Raw genomic sequence first — 14,963 nt, 5'->3', positions numbered from 1 at the left:
CAGGGTGGTACAGTTTGGTACAACTTAAAAGCAAAAAACTGAAAAAAGTGTCAAGTTGGTTGATAAGTTGGTTGATAAGTATATACATTTAGGTCCATTTGCAAAAATTCTTAACAAATCAGATTCTTAACAGTTCTTTAAGAGACAGAAAAGTCAAGGTTTTCATTGCGTAATTTTGTGTGTCAGGAATACAAAATGAAAATACCCATAAATATACCAAGAGTTTCACAAGTATGATCTACCATATTTGCCTTGTGTGCTGTAGTTTCGGTTTACAACTGGCAGACATTTAGTTCCTGTCTGTTGGAGTAAATAGATGTGTAGGACTGCATCCAAGCCATTGTCACAGTTCAGAGGAGTTTAATAGGGAGGATCCTGACACACACACAATGTGGTGAAGATTATGAGACCACCAGTCTGTTTGACACCAGATAAACTAAATACTCACTCTGTCTCTGCCTTGCTAGCACACGCGCCCGCACACACACACACACACACACACACACACACACAAACGTGATCTGTCTTTTATTAGTCAAACAGTGTAGCAGTCTCTCATGCACTGTCTGGCGACATGATCCACTGAGGTTTAGTTTCACGTCACTACAAAGAGGAAATTTCACCAAGAGAAAGAGAAATATGTGTATATATATAAATATGTATATATATATATATATATATATATATATATATATATATATATATATATAAAACAAATTGCACATGGTGTAAAATAAAATACAGTCCTTTCATGTGTGTGCTTGTAAGTCTGTTTAAATTCAGTAAAACTACACTGTAGTTTCCATACAGTTAACCAGATCAACAAGATACAATTGTAAAGTGCGTTTATGATTTTTTGTTGTTGTTTGTTTTTCTGTTTGCGGGGTTAACTGCAGTTTCACTTACGTCTGCTTGATCTTAACCACTACCCGAATTCTGCTGCAAAAACACATTCAACTCCTCAAATTGCATCACAGAAAACCCACACTGTCACCAAGCATTTTTTGGTTACAGTGATGATGAAATGTGTCCAAATAAATGTAGAACATTAGCTTTGCCCTATTCTATTCTATTCTATTCTATTTTGTTCTATTTAATCTGTTCTATACTGTTCAATTTGATCTGTTCTATTCTATTCTGTTCTGTTCTGTTTAATCTGGTCTATTCTATTCTATTCTATTCTATTCTATTCTATTCTATTCTATTGTATGTAATCTGTTCTATTGTATTTTATTCTATGTAATCTGCCCCATTCCATTCTGTTCTATTCTATTCTATGTAATGTGTTCTATTCTGTTCTGTTGTATTCTATTTTATTCTTCAGTGTTCCTAATGTGTGCAATCATGGCACTATTGAGCCTTTCTCTTTCAAATCAAACATATACAACAATGTCTCAGGCAATACATGCGACAGGACAGATGAACACGCATGCACGCGCACACACACACACACACACACATACACACACACACACACACACACACACACACACACACACACACACAGAGACACATAAACCAGTGAAGACTGACAGATATATTGTATGCATTACGATGGTTCCCACACACACACATATGTCCATGCAGGTTATTGTTCATTCTGGGCTTCCTCTCCTCACTTGGGCTTATACCCATGGAGAGGAAGTGGTCACTTTTTAAACACAAACAGCAGCTGTGTACATACACACACACGAGAGGATATACACACACAAACCACCCATGCTCCTCACACGTACATTCACCCTGCAAAGAGGAAGTGGTGTTTTCTCATTTGATCCAACACACGCACATCTTAGTCTTTCATACAGTCTTACAAACCGCACACATAATACACATGCACACACAAGCTCAAATATACACATTTTTACTTGCCAATCTGGCTTTTCTTTTTTCTTTAGACACCCACAGCCACTATTTAGTTTTTTTTTTCACACTTGCACGCATGAATCTGCAACAGCACAGATAAACACACACTCACAAGCACATTCAGCCTCAGCCTCAGTGATCCCAGCCCATGGCACTGACTTTCAGTTTATCTGATCTCTGGATGCTGGTGGAAAGAAAACAAGGTGGCCTTGACCAAGCCTGCCTAAAAATATGTCATATGCAACTTCAGCCCCACACTTATAAGAGCCAAAGCTGGTATTTTATTTCCACAACAATTCAGTTTTTACTGCCAGAGTTAGACGACAAGGCCAGTCACCCTGCTATGATTGTTAAATTGTTTGACAAAGCTTTGCATAACATAAGTTGCACTCATATGTTACGAAACGGGTTAACAAATTGTTTCTATTTAGAGCTTGCACTACCAATGATAAAACAACATGGAACAATAACACTTTTATCAAAAGTGTCATTTAGATGTTAAAGACTTTGGGTGAGAGTATTCCTTCTGAGAAATACTTCTTCTCAAATGTGTTTATAGAATCTCTAATACACTTTAGAGATTTAAAGAGACATGCCAAATTTTTGTAAAAACCTTTCTTGGCAGCTTTCATAATTTAAAAAGATTGTCATTAGATGATTGCAGTCTGTGCAAACACTTCTCATTAACCTTTGTGGACAAAGCTTCATGTGACCTTCCTCCTTCCTGTTTATGTCATGAAGAAATCAATACTTTATTGGCTCTTTTAGAACTGCATTTGAGACCGTCCTTGACTGAGTTCTCACACTGATATTCCATCACACACTACATATAGACTAATGTTTGTGATGAGAAAATGTATATTTTAAGTATCAGACAACAAAGTCAAACAGCAAAGCTACGGTAATTCTGTAGATTCTTTGTCTTCTTTGGTTTGGTAGTTGGCTGCTGCCCTGGAGAAGGAGCGAACCCAGAATGCATTGCACCTGAGGAAGAAGATGGAGGAGCTTCGCAGGGAGGTGGAGCTAGAACTGACGATTGACAGGGAGAAGAGCCAGTTGTTGCTTCTACAGTACCAGCGAGACAGCACACAACTTCAGCAGAAGGTGAATTTCAGCAGAATTAATTTTATTTATGAGTCAAATAATGCTTTTTCTTTTTCATTTTAATTAAGTGAAAGAATGAGCAGTCATGAAGAAGAAAATGCAAATGCAAATTATTAATTAATTTATGAGTCAAATAAGGCAGCCACATTCTTAATATGAAAAAGCATTTCTGCAAATACATTTTAATTGTCAAATTTTACATTTCAAATTGAATTTTGGTATCTATTTGCTGGGGCATAGTTTGAAAATTAAATCTCAAATGTCTTTTTCTTTTTCATTTTAATTAAGTGAAAGAATGAGCAGTTTTGAAGAAGGAAATTAAAATGCAAATGGCAAGATTGATGATTAATTTTATTTATGAGTCAAATAATGCAGCCACATTCTTAAAATGAAAAAGCATTTCTGCAAATGCATTTTAATTTAAATATTGGTCACGATTTGCTTTCATAATTTTCAACATGCATAACGGAACAAGTGCGAGGGCACAAGTGTTTTTGGGACACATACTTACAGTGACCTTCATATAAAAATATACATTCTTCTTCTGCCGCATTGTTCTAGTTTCTGTAACCTTCAGGATTTCCAGAATAGGAGTTCCCACTTTAGTATATGATGTGTATCTGTCTGCATATATGTGTGTGATCATTCACAAAACTCCCATGTTTTCACCATCATAGGAAACACCACCATGTTAACACAAACACACACATATTCAGTGTGTGATGACATTGCAGTTAGTAGTTTAAACCAGGGAGAATAAAGAGGAAGAAAGACTGTCAGACTTCAGATTCAGACAGTGGGGGTGAAGCTACAGACAACAGTTACACAAAAACACAGATCCACCCACAGCACACTGGCTTACAGAATGAGTAAGAACCAACACTGGTTGTATTAGACTGACAGGTAGTGACAGTTAATGAATTTCCACAGTGTAGTAAAATAGAGAATACCATTAGTTCAACCGCTTTAGCGCCCACTGTTTCTGATACTGCCTGTTCATATCCCACCCACCACTGTACAACATCTAAATGAGTTTACATACAAGTTATCTTAATTTCCATGTCATGTTTAAAACCAATTTGAGTCATTGTAAAACCTGAGGTTGAAAAACATAACCCATTTCGCTATTTGAATGAGTAATGAACAAAACCACAAGGGGCAAATCCAAAACATTCCAATTTCTTTGTTGTTTCTATCTGTTGTGTAGGTTTTGACATATGCCCTAATAGTCAGAATGTTGTTTTTTTCTTTCCAGCTTGAGGAGAGAGAGTGGGAGGTACAAGCACTGCAAGAGGAGCAGCAGGAGGATAGTAGGTGCAGGGAGGAAGAGAGGAGGACACTAAAGGAATGGAGAAGGAGGGAGGAGGAGATACATCAGAACCTGCAACACTCCCTGCAGCAGGAGGCGCTACACCTGAGCCAAGCTAAAGCTGAACTACAGCTGATGACTGAGAGGAATGCTGAATTACAAGAAGAGGTGTGTGCGTGTGTGCGTGTGTGCGTGCGCGCGTGTGTCCAAATATCCTCACAACGATAAGAAAGAAAGAATAGCTGAATGTGTGCATGTGAGGACAAAGAGAGATTTGCATTGGCTTCATACCGTTATGCTCTTCTGGTGTGTTTCTGTGCCAATGCTATTCAAACAGAGCTGGATTAAATTTAGCAAGTGTGTGTTTGTGTGAGTGCGGTCACAGCACAGGAAGAGAGTGACAGGGTTCAAGATGGAGAGGGAGAGAGACAGAGACAGACAGAGAGACAGAGTTCATATTTGCTTTGGCAGCAGAGTGTGCAGTGATGGATTTCGGTGCCCGCACCATCTAAATGGAGCTAAATTAAATTGTGAAATAAAAAGTGAAAAGAGGGAACGCAGGATGGGGCATACAGATGAACGGCCTGAAGGAAGAAGGGAATGAAGACTACAATGTGCGTGAGAGAGCAGGACAGGGAGTGAATGGTGGAAAAAATGAGAGAATAAAAACAAGGAAAAGTGTCTGAAAGCAAGTGACTTTTCTAGACGTTTTGTGTGTACTTCTTTCTCTGTGTGTGTTTATGTGTGTTAACACATGGGCGCCTGTCTCTAAAGAGCAGTCTCAGGCTTCAGTCACGACACATCTCAGTGGTCTGACCAAGCTGCAGCAGCAACACCTCATTTTCAGGATGTGTTTCCCTTTCTGCCCTCAAGCTCAACTTCCCCATGCTCAGTTCTCTTTGATTGTTTTTTTCTCATTACCTGTTTTAGCCACGCTAGCATCGTGGCTCTAGGAGTGGTCAACTGGCTCACCACTTTGGTCCAGAATGAAATAAGCTATTGGATGGATTGGCACCAAATTTTGTACATATCCCTATGACTTTGGTTATCTCACCTTAAGTGTGACATTTATGACTGTAAAAGAAATGTCTCAACAACTAGCCTATTGGATGGGTCACCATGAAAGTTGGTTCAGACATTCAAATCCCCCTCAGGATGAATTGTAATTACTTTTCTTCCATCATATCAAAACTGTCCAGTGCTTTTGTTTATGTCCAAATACCAGCACAGCTAATGTTCCCATCAGCTTCAGTACTCTGTGTTTAGTGCTAATCAGTACATATTAGCATGCTAACACATTACAGATGGTGAGCATGGTAAACATTTCCTGCTCCAATCAGGGTGTTGGTATTGTTATTGTGACTATGTTAGCTTGCTGACATTAGCATTTATCTCAAGGCACCACTGTGGCTAACAGCCTCACAGAGTTGCTAGTGTGGGTGTAGTTTCTGCATTTCGCTCGCATGTGCTTTATAATGAGGGAACACAGAATTAATTTGGCAAGCAACTTTTAAAATTTAGTATTACATAACATAGTAAGGGGAGGGGGCATATGCTTTAAAAAATTAGACTTAAATTGTCCACTTTGCGCCACCTGTTTTTTTGCAAGCTGGTTTAAAAATATATAGTTCAGTTTCAAAGCTGAAGCTTTTTGATTGTTCATATAAAGTAAACCAACATCACAGAAAAATCGCCAATCAAATTTGAAGATTGGCTTTTTGGATAAGGCCTTGTACAGTAATGTGAAAAATTACTACTTTGTTCTACGGACCCCCCATGAGCCTAAATTGATTTGAACTTTATTTCCTCCTTCTTTCCCATATAAACAATCAATCACAATTTTAGAGGAAAGTGGTGACACTGATAAGTCAATTCAGTACTACCACTCTACTATCTTCCTCTCATCATACATTCATCACCCCCTGTCCCATTTTTTCCTCTTCCTCTTTCATCCAGCTTTGTACTGCTGCAGTCCAACAGCCCTCTTACAGCCCCCCCTTTTGTCCATCCGCTGTCTCTTTAACCGCCTCCCTCTCAGAGTGCCTGTCCAGATAAGTTCAGCCAGTTCAAGGTGCCCTGATGCCAATTTCACAGCTGACATGCTCTTTTATGTCATTCATGGATCTTCAGCTCAGCAGCTCCTTCCCCCCTCCACCCTTTCCTTTCTGTTCTCTCTCATCTATTTTAAAGGGGCCAAATGTTTTTTTTCTTCATTTTAGATGACCTTTGTACTTTCTTTCTTTCTTTATCTGTATTCCTAGCCTTCTGACTCTGTTCTTCTGTCTCTAACGATCTCTCTCAGTTCTTATCTAATTCAAACCCAGGCTTTTATCATCCTTTATAGAAGTTTCCTCGTGTGTGTAAGTGTGTGTGTATGTGTGTGTGTGAGTGAGTGAGTGAGTGAGTGAGTGAGTGTGTGTGTCTGTGCATGTGTGCTGGTGAGAGATAATCAGGTTTTGATCATGACCTTGTGATATCGCTCTGTTGCCAAGATACTGTTGCAACCTTCAGCCATTTTCATCATAACGTGCTGGAGCATAACAGTGACCCTTCACCCAGTCCCTTTTCAAGACAACAAAATAATAATCAATCTCTTGTGATAAAGAGTCATTATAAGACTGAATTTAAAAAATCTAATAACGCTAATTTGAATAATCCAAAAGGGAAAATTGTTCTTACTTTGTGCTGATGTTTGCAGGTCAACATGACCACAAAAATCTTTTTTTCTACTGAACAAAAATTGTATTATACCAAAGTGTTTAGTGGATACATTTGGCAATTTTTACATAGTTTTGCACAAATTTGACACTTCAAGTTATAGGCATATAACGTTGGAGTTATGAAGTGCAGCTTAAGCAACCAATATGTAATATATTTACTGTACTAACTCATAAAATGGCAATGATATGTTATCATAGCTTGAAAGACTGGCTTCTCTGACCATAATTCTACATGCAGTACAACATTTTTACTCCAGTGCTGAATGTCTGTTTTTGTTTTGACATACAACCTGATCGTGGTGATGGCACGTAATTTTAACACACCACCATGTAATGTGGAGTCAAGAGGTCGTGGCCATGTCACGTATTTCTGTGGGATCAGGTCGACGCCCCTTTGAACCCTAACCCTAACCCTAACACCAGGTTGCCAGATATGAAACAATGGCATGCCAACACAGCGTACTGCAGCCATAGAAGCAAGCAAACAAGTTGGATCAACTGAGATAGATTCAAACAGACCTAAAAACCTGCATGAGCTTTGAGTCTGTGGTGGAGTGGATGGGGGGGAGACAACTTTCTTCAATATTTTGAATTTGGACTGCAGTACCCATTTTAAATGCTATTAGTTTTACATATTTCTCTTTTAATTTAGTTAATTAGTTTAATAGTATTGTGGTTATTTTGTTTAACTTGCAGTCTCTATCTCCAAAGCATTACCTCCCCACAAAAAGTGATATAATCCTACCTAAGCATGTCATTATACATAGTACAGAGATGGAGTTGGAAATTAGTAAAGCTTTATTTTAAGTGTGTTATCATGCAAATTGTCACATACACCCAAACACACTGATTGTGCTCCACCACTACCCCCCTCAGGTCAATCTCACTGCTTTTCTTTGTTTTTCTGTCTACCCCACCCAAAGTCTTTCTCTTTGTGTCTCTCTTTCTTTGTGTTGTCTCTGTCTCTCCTCCACTCCCCTTCTCCTCTTGTCTCACTCTTGTCTCCCTCCTCCCTCCTCTCCCTCTCTGGCTCTGCTACAGATGGACCAGGACAAGAGGAAAAGGTCACTCTGTCTGGGGGAAAGACACTCGACCTTTAACCTCCTACTGACAGCACTGAGGTCACACACACGGAACACATGACACGTGCAAGGTCAAACCATATCTGTATGTTATATGGTTTGTGTGCATGTGTGAGGATTTGAGTGCACAAGTCCCTCTTAATGCAATCCTATAAGCATCTCTACATATAGTATACACTGATTTCTGGCATTTGAGTGGGTTTTTTGCAATGTGTGTGTGTTACAAATGGAATGTGGTTTACAGTGGTAGATTAAAAGCAAGGGCTCTGTGGGTCTGCGTGTGACTTCCATCTAATAGCCCTGTAATCCTGCTCTCACTAGGAGCCCCACACACACACACACACACACACACACACACACACACACGCAGGATCTAACACATGCCTGCATAAACAGGCAAGAAGGAGACTCACACTCCAAGTCTTGCACACACACACACACACACACACACACACACACACACACACACACACACACACACAGAAAGGAAGTGTGTGCAAACTGTCACACACACTCTCATAATAATTACATACAATGGTGCAAGGCGTGACACACCGCACATGGAACATAGATCTTGTGGATTATATGCACCCATTAACACATGCCCATATGTTGACAATTACAGACACATAGAAAGTAAACCATTCACAAAAAGCCCAGTACACATGCATTATATGTCCTCTATCTCTAGAGAACCCCATGAGCTATATGCACACACACACACACACAAACACACACACAGATATCAAAAGGGGCAGTAGAAAGACATATTTCACCTTCACAAACATAGAACTCCCACTATAAAAACATATTTTATGTTTTGTCTCATCCCTTAATCATCATCCTGCATGAGGAGCTGTTCACATAGTGGCAGATATCAGACTAGGACAAAATTACTGGTGAAACTGATGTCTCATCCCTTGATTAATTAGCTGAGAACACTACTGTTTAATCTATCTCGTCCTTTCAGTTGACTGAAGCTAATGGCTGGATGTGATATTTTACACAGTTGTGAAAGTGTGATTAATGACACAATGAACAATACAGAGCAATGATTCTTTTAAAAGAACATATGAGCCAAATATGAGAGTCGGTGTCTCACATAAATGGCTAAAGGTAAGGTAATTATATTGCACGTTCATCCAAAGTGCTTTACAATGTTTCTACTGTTCACACACTCATTCACACCAACACTCACACGCTGATGGCGTCAAACTACCCCGCAAGGCAGCTATTGGGAGCAATTAGGGCTTCACTATCTTGCCCAAAGACACTTAAATATGCAGACTGGTGGAGTCAGGGATCAAAACAATCAACCACAACAGCAGCCCTCTAACAAATTGTGCGATATAAAATATCATTAAGAGTTGTTGCAGACTGAATCTTCCTTTAAGTATTTGTTAAATTCAAGTCCATTAGTTTGCCACCAGACCATTTTAGGATGTTTATGACATGTGTTGTGTTACCATGCAGCAGATAATCGTTACTCATGGAAACTATGTGTTTCCGACTGAATGAGCCAGAGAGCAGAATGTAAATGTAAAGTCTTGAGAGAGCTATGAAGGGCTTTTTTTCTCAAACTTGTACCTAGGATATAAAGTGAGCAGCTTTTCTATTTCTGTCAGCCTGTCACATAATGTGAGCTGTAGTTTTAGTTAATCAGACTTGATGCGGTGAGAGAGGCTTTATCTCCCTGTAGACCTGAAGATGTAGACAATATAACGGATCACATGTTGACCTCTTAGCATCAACTGTCCACCCACGCTCCATTTCAGTCTGCTTCGTGATTATGGAAGAAAAAAGGAACTTACTCTGTGTATTTCTCATCTGTATGTACAGTTTATATATGTCTTTATGTTTCCTTAGTTTAGTGTGTCTGTATGGTATATCTTTGCGCATGTATTTGTTTTGCCCACTTATTTTGTTATTGGTGATTTTTATATCTACTTAATTCTATTCTGTGCCGTACAGGCTATTAATACAAGATCGCTGTGACTGTGTTAGGGCACCTTGCCTGTGTAGGTCTCGCTGACCGAATCTCTTTGACTGTGCCACTTTCTCACTGTTATCAAGTGGCTCAGAATGACCACATTTTCCTTTTGCATCCATAACCAAATTGCTCTTCAGATTCAAGTGAAACTTTTCTTTTTTGCATTTCTCTGTTTTGTTTTTGAATGTCATTCATCTCATTCTCTTTCACCTTTTTAATCTCTCTCTCTCTCCAACCATACCATACCATGTTGTCTCCCTCTCAGCCTTGTAGTCTGTCCCTCACCGCAATGAAAGTCTATCTTAAAGGAACTCCATAGAGCTATGGAGCAATGTTTCTCAATCAATCAAATTTCTACATGTGCTAGCAAGTAAAAATGGATTTAAAGAATGCAGGTTTGAAAATCTTTACACAATCAGCTTTGCAAAATGTTTTACGAAAGAAGGACATCTGCTAGACCTCAAAGATACACACAATGCATTCTGGTCAGAAATAGTACATGTAGGTAACTTAAACTCTGTAGAGTTCCTTTAGATCATTTGTATCCTTATTATCAGTCTTCAGTCAGTTTTGTTAGAATTGACATTAACAAAGATTAAAAATGACAGTTTGATATTTATTTACAGTTCATTGTTACAGCTACCTTTTTGCTGAACAATACTGCATCCATCCACCCAGCACTTCTGTGCAGTGTCTCGGTCATGGTGAGGGTTACCAGATACATTTGTCTCTGTACAGTAACTATGGCACCAAGCCTGTCATGTTCACTGGGATGGCTTTGGGATGGACCGCACAGTTACTGCAGCCAGCTGTTGCTTAATTAAGAAATCATTCAGATTCATAACTGCACCCTAAAATAAAATAAAAAGTCATTTTTACATACAGTAACTGTTCCTGTACAGGGGAGCAAATGAGATAGGTAAAGCAGCTTTAGAGGTATTGGAAATCCATTTTCAATGCTAAACTTCTTAATTCACCAGCATTAGGTTGTTTTCTCATCTCACTGTCTGAAATAGATTTGGTCTGTTTCCCATAATGTAGTAGTAGTATTCCTTTAAACACAATAATCACATTTTTCTTCACAAGGAAAAGGGATGTTATTTCGAGAAAGACTCAATATCGTTTTAATGGCATGCTGTAATGCTACTTTTTCTTCTACTCTCTCTCCAACTGCCCTCTAGGCGGCGTTACTCCAAGACACAGTAAGAAGGGAGTGTGAGGAGAGGGAGGAGCTAACTGCAGCTCTGTCTCAAGCTCAGCAGGAGCTCCTCAGGCTGCGATCCCCAGTGTCTCATCAAGGCGCCTCCAAATCTCCTGCATACCCCCCAGAGAGACACACACTGCAGGGGAACAAGCATTTCCATCTGCATAGTCAAGCCCGGATACCCCTCACTCGCTCCTCAGCCTCCCCGAACACACTCTGGCCTTCCTCTGCCTGCACAGATAAAGACAGAGGCCGGGGTACAGATGGAGGAGGAGCAGGGAGGAGTTTGGACTCCTGGAACGGCAATGGGGTGTTAGGAGGAGAGAAAAAGCGAGAGGGGACACTACCCAGACTGAAAGCGAGTAGCACAGTGAGTGATGTCAAACGAAAGGTCAGTTTAGTGATGGGGAGGAAGCAATCTGAATGAACCTGAACATTTGAATAAAACATATTTGAATGCTGTTTTATATATTAACATAATTATAATCATTTTAGCAGTATTTTTAATACTCCCCTTAAATCTAATAATACACACATTTTACTTTGCTTCACACACCCGTTTCGTGACTCTATAACACACACACATACACACAAGCACACACCTAATACACAAAACATGACTGCTGAGTCCTGTTAGTTCACCAGCAAACTCCCAGGACACACACTCTCCAACAGACATGCACTTGTTTTCTCACAACCCGACTCATGAAGTCTCACTGGCACGCACAGGATTTCACAGACAAACACCCACACACACACACACACATAGTAGCTACACACACACACACACACAGTAACACACAGCGTGTCACAAGGGCAGGGCTAAAGGAGCATGACAGCATGTCCCTTGCCACCCGTGGACGCAAACAAAAGGCCGGCAAACACAAAAGAAACTGTAAGGCAAGCACCCCCAGACACACACATACACACACACATATACACATACACACGCACACACAACAATTACCCAGCCCTCTCCCCTCAGGCTTTGTGTGTTATTGACATCATTCACTCCGTGCAAGGTCTTTCCATCCCTCCCTCCCTCCCTCTATCTCCCTTCCTCTCCCTCTACATTTGGGATGAATTGGCATAATGGGAGAAATGCGTGAAGTGTGTGTGTGTGTGTGTGTGTGTGTGTGTGTGTGTGTGTGTGTGTGTGTGTGTGTGTATGTGTGTGGGGCATGGAACTAATTTCCCTGCTTACTGGCACACATGGAAAGCTTTTTGGTGTGACTTCCCCCGTGCCCCGCTCTTCCAGTCCATCTGTGAGACGCTGTGCACGTGCATGTGGTTCACTCAGAAAGGTGGGATGATAATGATTTTGTCCTGCCAGTGTTTTTCCTCTGTTTGCCAGAACACACATATGGTTTATCTGCTCGGCCCGTGTGGAGAGGACGTTCTGAAATACTGAACAATGAACATCATGTGCCATTAAAACTTAATTTTCTACCTCCTCTGTTTTTGTCGGAAGAATAAATGGAACATTTCCTATTGCACACAACAAACTGCTTCATGTTTTTTCCTGAAGTTGACTAGATGTCCAATAAAGAAATTAAGATTTTTAATGTGATTTCCGCATATAATTTTCATTACTGTAGAATACTTTCTTTTCACATGCTATGAACCACCATTATTTAATAAAGTATTCTTTTTGAATGAGTTGAGCTCTATTTGGAGTTTTCTTTAAAGTACTCCTTATACTTATACTATAACAAACAATCCCTTGATGTGAATAATGTAGCAACCTTATTTAGTACTTTGCAGTTGACTTCTTGTTGCCTTCCTGTGATTGAGTGTGTGATTGTGTGTGGCCTTGTATGTGTTTACTCATTGCATGAGACTTTGCCACGTGTATGCGTGTGTGTGTGTATCTCCGGTGAGTGATTGTTTTTGTCCTAACACTGATGTTGCTCACTTTTTCTCATTACGTAACACCACTGAAGGACATCAATTGTATGGTTATCATCTCAATGTGTATCTAAGATATTAAACATCTGTGACATTGTGCTTTGTATGTGTATCTTTGTTCAGTATTGTTTGAAAATGTTCAATACTTTCAATACAGTGTGACTTCTAGTACCACAATTGTTCTTATCTTGTTATTTTGCTTTAAGGAAGTTTAAGTGAGTTTTTTTCGACGTTGGAAACAACACCAAACAAGCTTCATACTGAAAGTCCACTAATTCACCCGTTCCTGAGCTTTTTAACTGCATCACACAATCCTTATTTACAGATGGAGTTTCTAATTAAAATGTTTTCTTGCCCATGTCGGCTTAAAGGTTGGTGATTGATTTTTGATCATGTAAACAGCAAAAAAAAAATAGTAAAATGTGGATTGAAGCTAAAGTAAAGGAATTTTGTCTCCCGCTTCTGGCAGTGAGAGCAATTACAAAACTTACATCATAGACGTCAACGTAGCCTAGTCTGTTGCTACTGTTGTGACTGTAAAATAGTGAATAAATTGTTTAAATGTATTTGATCCCCATTCAAGTTTAGCAGATGGCTAAATGGAAGTTAGCTGGTTCGGAGTCGCAGGGTATGCATTCAAACAGTGAGAGCAGAAACGTCCCGCCTGACATAAGCTTTAAAAACTATGTGTAGTGTGAAATACAGACAGATTTATCTGGCAGTGATAGGCTTAGTCAGCATTGTGTGAACTCATTTGGTAAGGGCTTCAATGTAACTAATGTTCATGTACTATATGTAAAAGTTCCTCTCTGCAGGTTTAAATTGTCAACTGGCAAAATTTTGATGAGAAGTAAATAGGATCAGACATTTATACAAACTAAGATGTTCAGTGCAACACAAACATTTCAACCGCTACCAAATAAGGTATTTAGGTTTGATACCCTGCTTTATTCCAGGCACATGCCGACCTTTTGACAACTGCTCACATTCTCCCTGCATATTCCCTTCTGACCTTTGATCTTTCCTTTTATCCTCATTATACATCGTCTGACCGTGACTTGCATGTGTGCTGTGTATTTGAAGAGATCAGCTCTTTCTGTGTCTGTCAGAGAGGCATTAAAACACACACACACACACACACACACACACACACACACACACACACACACACCTTCTCTGTCTGCTCTGACTGCAAGCTCTGTCTCCCTCAAAACACAAACACCCGCTCTCTCTTTATCTTTGGCACACAGACTTAAATCTGTCTCTGTGTCAATATTCTTTTAATCTCTCTGGCCTTCTTTTGGTATTCAACCCCTCCCGCCCTGTTGCTAAAAAGCGATTCCCCCCTCAGCCTCTCCTCCACTGCTATCTGAGCCTTCATTTTATTTTTCGATCCAGTCATCTCTCCTTTTCTACTCCCCTTTGCTCTTTTACTTGGGCCTTTTCCTTTTTCTCGTGCCCTTGCTTGTAGCCCTTGACCTGGTGTCCTTCCTAGTTCGTATGTGCGTGTGTTTGAGAAAGAGCCCCGAGCAGTGTGTGTGTGTGTGTGTTTGTGTGTGCGTGTGTGAGAGAGAGAAGGCCTTGCCTGAATGGATACAACTCCTTGAATTCCTCCCTACATGTTGATATGCGCTTAAGAGGGCTCACAGCATAAAGCCCCATTACGTTGACATGAATGACGTTTTGATCCCATTCAAATTTAACAAACACACGCACACACATGCCATGCACACGCATTCAGAGTGTGATCTCTTCCTCGTAGTAATTATCATAGCAGGGC

The sequence above is a fragment of the Scomber japonicus genome, chromosome 6 (genome assembly GCF_027409825.1).
Source record: "Scomber japonicus isolate fScoJap1 chromosome 6, fScoJap1.pri, whole genome shotgun sequence".
NCBI classification, from domain to species: domain Eukaryota; kingdom Metazoa; phylum Chordata; class Actinopteri; order Scombriformes; family Scombridae; genus Scomber; species Scomber japonicus.
This window is presented reverse-complemented; position numbering follows the sequence as displayed.